Genomic DNA, 14,348 nt, shown 5'->3' with positions numbered 1-14,348 from the left:
AAATTTTGAATTTCTGCTACGTTCCCCAACAGTGGCATCATGAGCTAGGTCTATTGAGTAGATTCTATGCACGAGTAGAACACAAAGTAGTTGTGGGCGTTGATTTTATTCAATATGCTTGCCGTTACTAGTCTTATCTTGATTCGACGGTATTGTGGGATGAAGCGGCCCAGACCAACCTTACGCGTACTCTTACGTGAGACCGGTTCCACCGACAAACATGCACTAGTTGCATAAGGTGGCTGGCGGGTGTCTGTCTCTCCTACTTTAGTCAGATTGGATTCGATGAAAAGGGTCCTTATGAAGGGTAAATAGCAATTGGCATATCACGTTGTGGTTTTGCGTAGGTAAGAAACGTTCTTGCTAGAAACCCATAGCAGCCACGTAAAACATGCAAACAACAATTAGAGGACGTCTAACTTGTTTTTGCAAGGTATGCTATGTGATGTGATATGGCCAAAAGGATGTGATGAATGATATATGTAATGTATGAGATTGATCATGTTCTTGTAATAGATGATCACGGAGCCCCAAGATGGAGATCAAAGGAGCTACATGATATTGGCCATATCATGTCACTATTTGATTGCATGTGATGTTTATCATGTTTATACATCTTATTTGCTTAGAACGGCGGTAGTAAATAAGATGATCCCTCATTAAAATTTCAAGAAGTGTTCTCCCCTAACTGTGCACCGTTGCTACAGTTCGTCGTTTCGAAGCACGCCGTGATGATCGGGTGTGATAGATCCTTACGTTCACATACAACGGGTGTTGACGAGCCTAGCATGTACAGACATGGCCTCGGAACACAGCAAAAACACTTAGGGTTAACTTGACGAGCCTAGCATGTACAGACATGGCCTCAGAACACAGCAAAAACACTTAGGGTTAACTTGACGAGCCTAGCATGTACAGACATGGCCTCGGAACACAGAGACCGAAAGGTCGAGCATGAGTCGTATGGTAGATACGATCAACATGAAGATGTTCACCGACGTTGGCTAGTCCGTCTCACGTGATGATCGGACACGGCCTAGTTGACTCGGATCATGTAATCACTTAGATGACTAGAGGGATGTCTATCTAAGTGGGAGTTCATAAGATGAACTTAATTATCCTGAAGATAGTCAAAAGATCTTTGCAAATTATGTCGTAGCTCACGCTATAGTTCTACAGTTTAGATATGTTCCTAGAGAAAAATTAGTTGAAAGTTGATAGTTGCAATTATGCAGACTAGGTCTGTAAACTGAGGATTGTCCTCATTACTTCATAGAAGGCTTATGTCCTTAATGCACCGCTCGGTGTGTTGAACCTCGAACATCGTCTGTGGATGTTGCGAACATCTGACATACACGTTTTGATAACAACATGATAGTTCAGTTAAATGGTTTAGAATTGAGGCACCAAAGATGTTTTGAAACGTCGCGAAACATATGAGATGTTTCGAGGGCTGAAATTGGGATTTCAGGCTCGTGCCCACGTCAAAAGGTATAAGACCTCCGACGATTTTCTTAGCCTACAAACTAAGGAGAAAAGCTCAATTGTTGAGCTTGTGCTCAGATTGTCTGAGTACAACAATCGCTTGAATCAAGTGGGAGTTGATCTTCCAGATGAGATAGTGATGTTTCTCCGAAGTCATTACCACCAAGCTGCTAGAGCTTCGTGATGAACTATGATATATCAGGGACATATATGATGATCCTTGAGATATTCGCGATGTTTGACACCGCGAAAGTAGAGATCAAGAAGGAGCATCAATTGTTGATGGTTGGTGAAACCACTAGTTTCAAGAAGGGCAAGGGCAAGAAGGGATACTTCATGAAATGGCAATTCAGCTGCTGCTCTAGTGAAGAAACCCAAGGTTGAACCCAAACCCGAGACTAAGTGCTTCTGTAATAAAGGGAACAGCCACTCGAGCAGAATTACCCTAGATACTTGGTAGATTAGAAGGCTGGCAAGGTCGATAGAAGTATATTGGATATACATTATGTTGATGTGTACTTTACTAGTACTCCTAGTAGCACCAGGGTATTAGATACCGGTTCGGTTGCTAAGTGTTAGTAACTCGAAATAAAAGCTACGGAATAAACGGAGACTAGCTAAAGGTGAGCTGACGATATGTGTTGGAAGTATTTCCAATGTTGATATGATCAAGCATCGCACGCTCCCTCTACCATCAAGATTGGTGTTTGCGTTGAGCATAGACATGATTGGATTATGTCTATCGCGATATGATTATTCATTTAAGGAGAATAATGGTTACTCTGTTTATTTGAATACTACCCTCAATGGTCTTACGCCTAAAATGAATGGTTTATTGAATCTTGATCGTAGTGATACACATGTTCATACCAAAAGATAGTAATGATAGTACCACCTACTTGTGGCACAGCCACGTAAGTCATATTGGTATAAAACGCATGAAGAAGCTCCATGTTGATGGATCTTTGGACTCACTCATTTTTGAAAAGTTTGAGACATGCGAACCATGTCTATTCGTGTGTATGCATGAAGAAACTCCATGCAAATGGACCATTTTGTACTCACTTGATTTTGAATCACTTGAGACATGCAAATCATACCACATGGGCAAGATGACTGAAAGCCTCGGTTTCAGTAAAATGGAACTAGAAAGCAACTTGTTGGAAGTAATACATTTTTGATGTGTGCAGTCCAATGAGTGCTGAGGCATGTAGTGGATATCGTTATGTTCTTTCTTCACAGATGATTTGAGTAGATATTGAGTATATTTACTTGATGAATCACGAGTCTGAATTATTGAAAGGTTCAAGTAATTTCGGGGTGAAGTTGAAAGACCGTCGTGACAAGAGGATAAAAGATCTATGATATGATCATAGAGATGAATATCTGAATTACGAGTTTGGCACAAAATTAAGACATTGTGTAAATTGTTTCACAACTGATACAGCCTGGAACACCATAGTGTGATGGTGTGTCCGAACATCATAACTGCACCATATTGGATATGATGCATACCATGATGTCTCTTATCGAATTACCACAATAGCTTATGGGTTAGGCATTAGAGACAACCACATTCACTTTAAATAGGGCACCACGTAATTCCGTTGAGGTTACACCGTATGAACTATGGTTTAGGAAAAACCTAAGCTGTCATTTCTTAAAAGTTTGGGGCTGCGACGCTTATATGAAAAAGTTTCAGGCTGATAAGCTCAAACCCAAAGCGGATAAATGCATCTTCATAGGACACCCAAAACAGTTGGGTATACCTCCTGTCTCAGATCCGAAAGCAATAAGGGATTGTTTCTAGAATCGGGTCCTTCCTCGAGGAAAAGTTTCTCTCGAAAGAATTGAGTGGGAGGATAGTGGAGACTTGATGAGGTTATTGAACCGTTACTTCAACTAGTGTATAGCAGGGCACAAAGAATTGTTCCTGTGGCACCTACACCAATTGAAGTGGAAGCTTATGATAGTGATCATGAAACTTCAGATCAAGTCACTACCAAACCTCGTGGGATGACAAGGATGCGTACTACTTCAGAGTGGTACGTAATCATGTCTTGGAAGTCATGTTGCTAGACAACAATGAACCTACGAGCTATGGAGAAGCGATGGTGGGCCTGGATTCCGATAAATGGCTCGAGGCCATAAAATCCGAGAGAGGATCCATGTATGAAAACAAAGTGTAGACTTTGGCAAGACGGCTCGATGGTCGTAAGGCTATTGAGTACAGATGGATTTTAAAAGGAAGACGGACAATGATGGTAAATGTCACCATTAAGAAAGTTCGACTTGTCATTAAGAAGTTTCCCGACAAGTTCAAGGAGTTGACTACGGTGAGATTTTCTCACTCGTAGCGATGCTAAGAGTCTGTTGGAATTATATTAGCAGTCACTGCATTATTTATGAAATCTTGCAGATAGGATGTCAAAACATTGTTTCCTCGACGATTTTCTTGAGGAAAGGTTGTATGTGATACAACCAGAAGGTTTTGTCAATCCTGAAAGATGCTAATAAGTATGCAAAGCGCCAGCTATCCTTCTAAGGACTGGAGTAAGCATCTCGGAGTTGGAATGTATGCTTTGATGAGATGATCAAAGATTTTGGGTTTATACAAAGTTTATGAGAAACTTGTATTTCCAAAGAAGTGAGTGGGAGCCCTATAGAATTTCTGATGAGTATATGTTGTTGACATATTATGGATCAGAAATGACGTAGAATTTCTGGAAAGCATATAGGGTCATTTGGAAAGTGTTTTCAATGGAAAGCCTGGATTAAGCTACTTGAACATTGAGCATCAAGATCTATAAGGATAGATCAAAATGCTTAAAAGTAATTTCAAATGAGCACATACCTTGACATGATCTTGAAGGTGTTCAAGATGGATCAGTCAAAGAAGGAGTTCTTGTCTAAGTTGTAAGGTATGAAGTTAAGACTTAAAGCTCGACCACGGCAGAATAGAGAGAAAGGACGAAGGTCGTCCCCTATGCTTAAGACATAGGCTCTACAGTATGCTATGCTGTGTACCGCACCTGAAGTGTGCCTTGCCATGAGTCAGTCAAGGGGTACAAGTGTGATCCAAGAATGGATCACAGGACAGCGGTCAATGTTATCCTTAGTAACTAGTGGACTAAGGAATTTTCTCGATTATGGAGGTGATAAAGAGTTCGGCGTAAAGAGTTACGTCGATGCAAGCTTAACACCTATCCGGATAGCTCTGAGTAGAGATGTCGGGTACGTATAATGGAGCAACAATTTAGAATAGCTCTAAGTAGAACAGTTATTTGGAATAGCTCCAAATAGAACGTGGTAGCTACATCTAGGAGATGACATAGAGATTTGTAAAGCACATACGGATCTGAAAGGTTCAGACCCGTTGACTAAAACCTCTCTCACAAGCAACATGATCAAACCTAGAACTCATTGAGTGTTAATCACATAGTGATGTGAGCTAGACTACTGACTCTAGTAAACTCTTGGGTGTTAGTCACATGGTGATGTGACCTGTGAGTGTTAATCACATGGCGATGTGAAACTGGATTATTGACTCTAGTGCAAGTGGGAGACTGTTGGAAATATGCCCTAGAGGCAATAATAAATTGGTTATTATTATATTTCCTTGTTCATGATAATCGTTTATTATCCATGCTATAATTGTATTGATAGGAAACTCAAATACATGTGTGGATACATAGACAACACCATGTCCCTAGTAAGCCTCTAGTTGACTAGCTCGTTGATCAATAGATGGTTACGGTTTCCTAACCATGGACATTGGATGTCGTTGATAACGGGATCACATCATTGGGAGAATGATGTGATGGACAAGACCCAATCCTAAGCCTAGCACAAAGATCGTGTAGTTCGTATGCTAAAGCTTTTCTAATGTCAAGTATCATTTCCTTAGACCATGAGATTGTGCAACTCCCGGATACCGTAGGAATGCTTTGGGTGTATCAAACGTCACAACGTAACTGGGTGGCTATAAAGGTGCATTACAGGTATCTCCGAAAGTGTCTGTTGGGTTGGCACGAATCGAGACTGGGATTTGTCACTCCGTGTAAACGGAGAGGTATCTCTGGGCCCACTCGGTAGGACATCATCATGTTGGCAACGTAGTAATTTCAAAAAAATTCCTACGCACACGCAAGATCATGTGATGCATAGCAACGAGACGGGAGAGTGTTGTCTACGTACCCAACGCAGACCGACTGCGGAAGCGGTGACACGACGTAGAGGAAGTAGTCGTACGTCTTCACGATCCAACCGATCAAGCACCGAAACTACGGCACCTCCGAGTTCGAGCACACGTTCAGCTCGATGACGATCCCCGGACTCCGATCCAGCAAAGTGTCGGGGAAGAGTTCCGTCAGCACGACGGCGTGGTGACGATCTTGATGAACTACAGCAGCAGGGCTTCGCCTAAACTCCGCTACAGTATTATCGAGGAATATGGTGGCAGGGGGCCCCGCACATGGCTAAGGAATAGATCACGTGGATCAACTTGTGTGTTCTAGGGTGCCTCTACCTCAGTATATAAAGGAGCCAAGGGGGGAGGGGGGCGCCGGCCAGGGAGGAGGGCGCAGGAGGAGTCCTACTCCTTCCGGGAGTAGGACTCCCCCCCAATCCTATTCCAACTAGGATTCCCCAAAGGGGGAAAGAGGGAGAGGGGGGCCGGCCACCTTCTCCTAGTCCTAATAGGACTAGGGGAGGGGGAAGTGGCGCAGCCACCTTGGGCTGCCCCTTTCTCCTTTCCACTAAGGCCCATGAAGGCCCATATGGCTCCCGGGGGGTTCCGGTAACCTCCCGGTAACCCGGTAAAATCCCGATTTCACCCGGAACACTTCCGATTTCCAAACATAGGCTTCCAATATATCAATCTTTATGTCTTGACCATTTAGAGACTCCTCGTCATGTCCGTGATCACATCTGGGACTCCGAACAACCTTCGGTACATCAAAATGCATAAACTCATAATATAACTGTCATCGTAACCTTAAGCGTGCGGACCCTACGGGTTCGAGAACAATGTAGACATGACCGAGACACGTCTCCGGTCAATAACCAATAGCGGGACCTGGATGCCCATATTGGCTCCTACATATTCTACGAAGATCTTTATCGGTCAGACCGCATAACAACATACGTTGTTCCCTTTGTCATCGGTATGTTACTTGCCCGAGATTTGATCGTCGGTATCCAATACCTAGTTCAATCTCGTTACCGGCAAGTCTCTTTACTCGTTTTGTAATACATCATCTCACAACTAACATATTAGTTGCAGTGCTTGCAAGGCTTATGTGATGTGCATTACCGAGAGGGCCCAGAGATACCTCTCCGACAATCGGAGTGACAAATCCTAATCTCGAAATACGCCAACCCAACATCTACCTTTGGAGACACCTGTAATGCTCCTTTATAATCACCCAGTTACGTTGTGACGTTTGGTAGCACCCAAAGTGTTCCTCCGGCAAACGGGAGTTGCATAATCTCATAGTCATAGGAACATGTATAAGTCATGAAGAAAGCAATAGCAACATACTAAACGATCGGGTGCTAAGCTAATGGAATGGGTCATGTCAATCAGATCATTCAACTAATGATGTGACCTCGTCAATCAAATAACAACTCATTGTTCATGGTTAGGAAACATAACCATCTTTGATTAACGAGCTAGTCAAGTAGAGGCATACTAGTGACACTTTGTTTGTCTATGTATTCACACATGTATTATGTTTCCGGTTAATACAATTCTAGCATGAATAATAAACATTTATCATGATTATAAGGAAATAAATAATAACTTTATTATTGCCTCTAGGGCATATTTCCTTCAGTCTCCCACTTGCACTAGAGTCAATAATCTAGTTCACATCGCTATGTGATTAACACCAATAGTTCACATCTTTATGTGATTGGTTCACATCTCCATGTGACTAACACCCAAACGGTTTACTAGATTCAATAATCTAGTTCACATCGCTATGTGATTAACACCCAAAGAGTGATCATGTTTTGCTTGTGAGAGAAATTTAGTCGGCGGGCCTGCCAAATTCAGATCCGTATGTATTTTGCAAAATTCTATGTCTATAATGCTCTGCACGGAGCTACTCTAGCTAATTGCTCCCACTTTCAATATGTATCCAGATTGAGACTTAGAATCATCTGGATTAGTGTCAAAAACTTGCATCGACGTAACCCTTTACGACGAACCTTTTTGTCACGTCCATAATCGAGAAACATATCCTTTATTTTACTAAGGATAATTCTGACCGCTGTCCAGTGATCTACTCCTAGATCACTATTGTACTCCCTTGCCAAATCAGTGCAGGGTATACAATAGATCTGGTATACAACATGACATACTTTATAGAACCTATGGTCAAGGCATAGGGAATGACTTTCATTCTCTTTCTATCTTCTGCCGTGGTCGGGCTTTGAGTCTTACTCAACTTCACACCTTGTAATACAGGGAAAAACTCTTTCTTTGACTACTCCATTTTGAACTACTTCAAAATCTCTTCAAGGTATGTACTCATTGAAAAAACTTATCAAGCGTCTTGATCTATCTCTATAGATCTTGAAGCTCAATATGTAAGCAGCTTTACCAAGGTCTTTCTTTGAAAAACTCCTTTCAAACACTCCTTTATGCTTTGCAGAATAATTCTACATTATTTCCGATCAACAATATGTCATACACATATACTTATCAGAAATGATGTAGTGCTCCCACTCACTTTCTTGTAAATACAGGCTTCACCGCAAGTCTGTATAAAACTATATGCTTTGATCAACTTATCAAAGCGTATATTCCAACTCCGAGATTCTTGCACCAGTCCATAGATGGATCGCTGGAGCTTGCATATTTAGTTAACACCTTTAGGATCGACAAAACCTTCTAGTTGCATCGTATACAACTCTTCTTTAGTAAATCCATTAAGGAATGCAGTTTTGTTTATCCATTTGCCAGATTTCATAAAATGCGGCAATTGCCAACATGATTCGGACAGACTTAAGCATAGATACGAGTGAGAAAATCTCATCGTAGTCAACACCTTGAACTTGTCGAAAACCTTTTGTGACAATTCTAGCTTTGTAGATAATAACACTACTATCAGCATCCGTCTTCCTCTTGAAGATCCATTTATTTTCTATGGCTTGCCGATCATCGGGCAAGTCAACCAAAGTCCATACTTTGTTCTCATACATGGATCATATCTCAGATTTCATGGCCTCAAACCATTTCGCGGAATCTGGGCTCATCATCGCTTCCTCATAGTTCGCAAGTTTGTCATGGTCTAGTAACATGACTTCCAGAACAGGATTACCGTACCACTCTGGTGCGGATCTCACTCTGGCTTACCTACGAGATTTGGTAGTAACTTGATCTGAAGTTACATGATCATCATCATTAGCTTCCTCACTAATTGGTGTAGTAGTCACAGGAACAGATTTCTGTGATGAACTACTTTCCAATAAGGGAGAAGGTACAGTTACCTCATCAAGTTCTACTTTCCTCCCACTCACTTCTTTCGAGAGAAACTCCTTCTCTAGAAAAACTCCGAATTTAGCAACAAAAGTCTTGCCTTCGGATTTGTGATAGAAGGTGTACCCAACAGTCTCCTTTGGGTATCCTATGAAGACATATTTCTCCGATTTGGGTTTGAGCTTATTAGGATGAAACTTTTTCATATAAGCATTACAACCCCAAACTTTAAGAAATGACAACTTTGGTTTCTTGCCAAACCACAGTTCAGATTGTGTTGTTTCAACGGACTTAGATGGTGCCCTATTTAACGTGAATGCAGCTGTCTCAAATGCATAACCCCAAAACGATAATGGTAGATCGGTAAGAGACATCATAGATCGCACCATATCTAATAAAGTACGGTTATGGCGTTCGGACACACCATTACATTGTGGTGTTCCAGGTGGCGTGAGTAGTGAAACTATTTCACATTGTTTTAACTGAAGGCCAAACTCGTAACTCAAATATTTTACCTCTGCGATCATATCGTAGAAACTTTTATTTTCTTGTTACGATGTTTCTCCACTTCACTCTGAAATTCTTTGAACTTTTCAAATGTTTCAGACCTTTGTTTCATCAAGTAGATATACTCATATCTGCTCAAATCATCTGTGAAGATCAGAAAATAATGATATCTATCGCGAGCCTCAATATTCATCGGACCACATACATCAGTATGTATGATTTCCAACAAATCTGTTGCTTGCTTCATTGTTCCGGAGAACGGCGTTTTAGTCATCTTGCCCATGAGGCATGGTTCGCAAGCATCAAGTGATTCATAATCAAGTGATTCCAAAATCCCATCAGCATGGAGTTTCTTCATGCGCTTTACTCCAATATGACCTAAACGGCAGTGCTACAAATAAGTTGCACTATCATTATTAACTTTGCATCTTTTGGTTTCAATATTATGATTATGTGTATCACTACGATCGAGATCCAACGAACTATTTTCATTGGGTGTGTAACCATATAAGGTTTTATTCATGTAAACAGAACAACAATTTATTCTCTTACTTAAATGAATAACCGTATTACAATAAACATGATCAAATCATATTCATGCTTAACGCAAACACCAAATAACACTTATTCAGGTTCAACACTAATCCCGAAAGTATAGGGAGTGTGCGATGATGATCATATCAATCTTGGAACCACTTCCAACACACATCGTCACTTCACCCTTAACTAGTCTCTGTTTATTCTGCAACTCCCGTTTCGAGTTACTAATCTTAGCAACTGAACTAGTATCAAATACTGAGGGGTTGCTATAAACACTAGTAAAGTACACATCAATAACATGTATATCAAATATACTTATGTTCACTTTGCCATCCTTCTTATCTGCTAATCACTTGGGGTAGTTCCGCTTCCAGTGACCAGTCCCTTTGCAGTAGAAACACTTAGTCTCAGGCTTAGGACCAGACTTGGGCTTCTTCACTTGAGCAGCAACTTGCTTGCTGTTCTTCTTGAAGTTCCCCTTCTTTCCTTTGCCCTTTTCTTTAAACTAGTGGTCTTGTCAACCATCAACACTAGATGTTTTTCTTGATTTCTACCTTCGTTGATTTCAGCATCACGAAGAGCTTGGGAGTTGTTTCTGTTATCCCTGGCATATCATAGTTCATCACGAAGTTCTACTAACTTGGTGATGGTGACTAGAGAATTCTGTCAATCACTATCTTATCTGGAAGATTAACTCCCACTTGATTCAAGCGATTGTTGTACTCAGACAATCTGGGCACATGCTCACTAGTTGAGCGATTCTCCTCCATCTTTTAGCTATAGAACTTGTTGAAGACTTCATATCTCTCAACTCGGGTATTTGCTTGAAATATTAACTTCAACTCCAGGAACATCTCATATGGTCCATGACGTTCAAAACGTCTTTGAAGTCCCGATTCTAAGCCGTTAAGCATGGTGCACTAAACTATCAAGTAGTCATCATATTGAGCTAGACAAATGTTCATAACGTCTGCACCTGCTCCTGCAATAGGTCTGTCACCTAGCGGTGCATCAAGGACATAATTATTCTGTGCAGCAATGAGGATAAACCTCAGATCACGGATCCAATCCGCATCTTTGCTACTAACATCTTTCAACACAATTTTCTCTAGGAACATATCAAAATAAACACATGAAAGCAACAATGCGAGCTATTGATCCACAACATAGATATGCTAATACTACCAGGACTAAGCTCATGATAAATTAAAGTTCAATTAATCATATTACTTAAGAACTCCCACTTAGATAGACATCCCTCTAATCTTCTAAGTGATCACGTGATCCAAATCAACTAAACCATGTCCGATCATCACGTGAGATGGAGTAGTTTCATCGGTGAACATCATTATGTTGATCATATCTACTATATGATCCACGCTCGACCTTTCGGTCTCCGTGTTTTGAGGCCATATCTGCATATGCTAGGCTCGTCAAGTATAACCCGAGTATTCTGCGTGTGCAAAACTGGCTTGCACCCGTTGTAGATGGACGTAGAGCTTATCACACCCGATCATCATGTGGTGTCTGGGCACGATGAACTTTGGCAACGGTGCATACTCAGGGAGAACACTTCTTGATAATTAGTGAGAGATCATCTTATAATGCTACCGTCAATCAAAGCAAGATAAGATGCATAAAAAGATAAACATCACGTGCAATCAATATAAGTGATATGATATGGCCATCATCATCTTGTGCTTGTGATCTCCATCTCCGAAGCACCGTCATGATCACCATCGTCACCGGCGCGACACCTTGATCTCCATCGTAGCATCGTTGTCGTCTCGCCAATCTTATGCTTCCACGACTATCACTACCGTTTAGTAATAAAGTAAAGCATTACATCGCGATTGCATTGCATACAATAAAACGACAACCATATGGCTCCTGCCAGTTGCCGATAACTCGGTTACAAAACATGATCATCTCATACAATAAAATTCAGCATCATGCCTTGACCATATCACATCACAACATGCCCTACAAAAACAAGTTAGACGTCCTCTACTTTGTTGTTGCATGTTTTACGTGGCTGCTACGGGCTTAAGTAAGAACCAATCTCACCTACGCATCAAAACCACAACGATAGTTTGTCAAATAGACTCCGTTTTAACCTTCGCAAGGACCGGGCGTAGCCACACTTGGTTCAACTAAAGTTGGAGAGACAGTCGCCCACAAGCCACCTGTGTGCAAAGCACGTCGGGAGAACCGGTCTCGCGTAAGCGTACGCGTAATGTTGGTCCGGGTCGTCTCGTCCAACAATACCGCCGAACCAAAGTATGACATGCTGGTAGGCACTATGACTTGTATCGTCCACAACTCACTTGTGTTCTACTCGTGCATATAACATCCACATATAAAACCTAGGCTCGGATGCCACTGTTGGGAACGTAGTAATTTCAAAAAAATTCCTACGCACACGCAAGATCATGTGATGCATAGCAACGAGACGGGAGAGTGTTGTCTACGTACCCAACGCAGACCGACTGCGGAAGCGGTGACACGACGTAGAGGAACTAGTCGTACGTCTTCACGATCCAACCGATCAAGCACCGAAACTACGGCACCTCCGAGTTCGAGCACACGTTCAGCTCGATGACGATCCCCGGACTCCGATCCAGCAAAGTGTCGGGGAAGAGTTCCGTCAGCACGACGGCGTGGTGACGATCTTGATGAACTACAGCAGCAGGGCTTCGCCTAAACTCCGCTACAGTATTATCGAGGAATATGGTGGCAGGGGGCACCGCACACGGCTAATGAATAGATCACGTGGATCAACTTGTGTGTTCTAGGGTGCCTCTACCTCAGTATATAAAGGAGCCAAGGGGGGAGGGGGGTGCCGGCCAGGGAGGAGGGCGCAGGAGGAGTCCTACTCCTTCCGGGAGTAGGACTTCCCCCCAATCCTATTCCAACTAGGATTCCCCAAAGGGGGAAAGAGGGAGAGGGGCGCCGGCCACCTTCTCCTAGTCCTAATAGGACTAGGGGAGGGGGAAGTGGCGCAGCCACCTTGGGCTGCCCCTTTCTCCTTTCCACTAAGGCCCATGAAGGCCCATATGGCTCCCGGGGGGTTCCGGTAACCTCCCGGTAACCCGGTAAAATCCCGATTTCACCCGGAACACTTCCGATGTCCAAACATAGGCTTCCAATATATCAATCTTTATGTCTCGACCATTTCGAGACTCCTCTACATGTCCGTGATCACATCCAGGACTCCGAACAACCTTCGGTACATCAAAATGCATAAACTCATAATATAACTTTCATCGTAACCTTAAGCGTGCGGACCCTATGGGTTCGAGAACAATGTAGACATGACCGAGACACGTCTCCGGTCAATAACCAATAGCGGGACCTGGATGCCCATATTGGCTCCTACGTATTCTACAAAGATCTTTATCGGTCAGACCGCATAACAACATACGTTGTTCCCTTTGTCATCGGTATGTTACTTGCCCGAGATTTGACCGTCGGTATCCAATACCTAGTTCAATCTCGTTACCGGCAAGTCTCTTTACTCGTTTTGTAATACATCATCTCACAACTAACATATTAGTTGCAGTGCTTGCAAGGCTTATGTGATGTGCATTACCGAGAGGGCCCAGACATACCTCTCCGACAATCGGAGTGACAAATCCTAATCTCGAAATACGCCAACCCAACATCTACCTTTGGAGACACCTGTAATGCTCCTTTATAATCACCCAGTTACGTTGTGACGTTTGGTAGCACCCAAAGTGTTCCTCCGGCAAACGGGAGTTGCATAATCTCATAGTCATAGGAACATGTATAAGTCATGAAGAAAGCAATAGCAACATACTAAACGATCGGGTGCTAAGCTAATGGAATGGGTCATGTCAATCAGATCATTCAACTAATGATGTGACCTCGTCAATCAAATAACAACTCATTGTTCATGGTTAGGAAACATAACCATCTTTGATTAACGAGCTAGTCAAGTAGAGGCATACTAGTGACACTTTGTTTGTCTATGTATTCACACATGTATTATGTTTCCGGTTAATACAATTCTAGCATGAATAATAAACATTTATCATGATTATAAGGAAATAAATAATAACTTTATTATTGCCTCTAGGGCATATTTCCTTCACATCATATGCGCAATGTGACCAAGGGGTTGATCACGGGATGATGTGTTACGGAACGAGTAAAGAGACTTGCCGGTAACGAGATTGAACTAGGTATTAGATACCGACGATCGAATCTCGGGCAAGTAACATACCGATAGACAAAGGGAATTGTATACGGGATTGATTAAGTCCTTGACATCGTGGTTCATCTGATGAGATCATCGTGGAACATGTGG

This window comes from Triticum dicoccoides, chromosome 5A (assembly GCF_002162155.2).
Source record: "Triticum dicoccoides isolate Atlit2015 ecotype Zavitan chromosome 5A, WEW_v2.0, whole genome shotgun sequence".
NCBI lineage: Eukaryota > Viridiplantae > Streptophyta > Magnoliopsida > Poales > Poaceae > Triticum > Triticum dicoccoides.
This window is presented reverse-complemented; position numbering follows the sequence as displayed.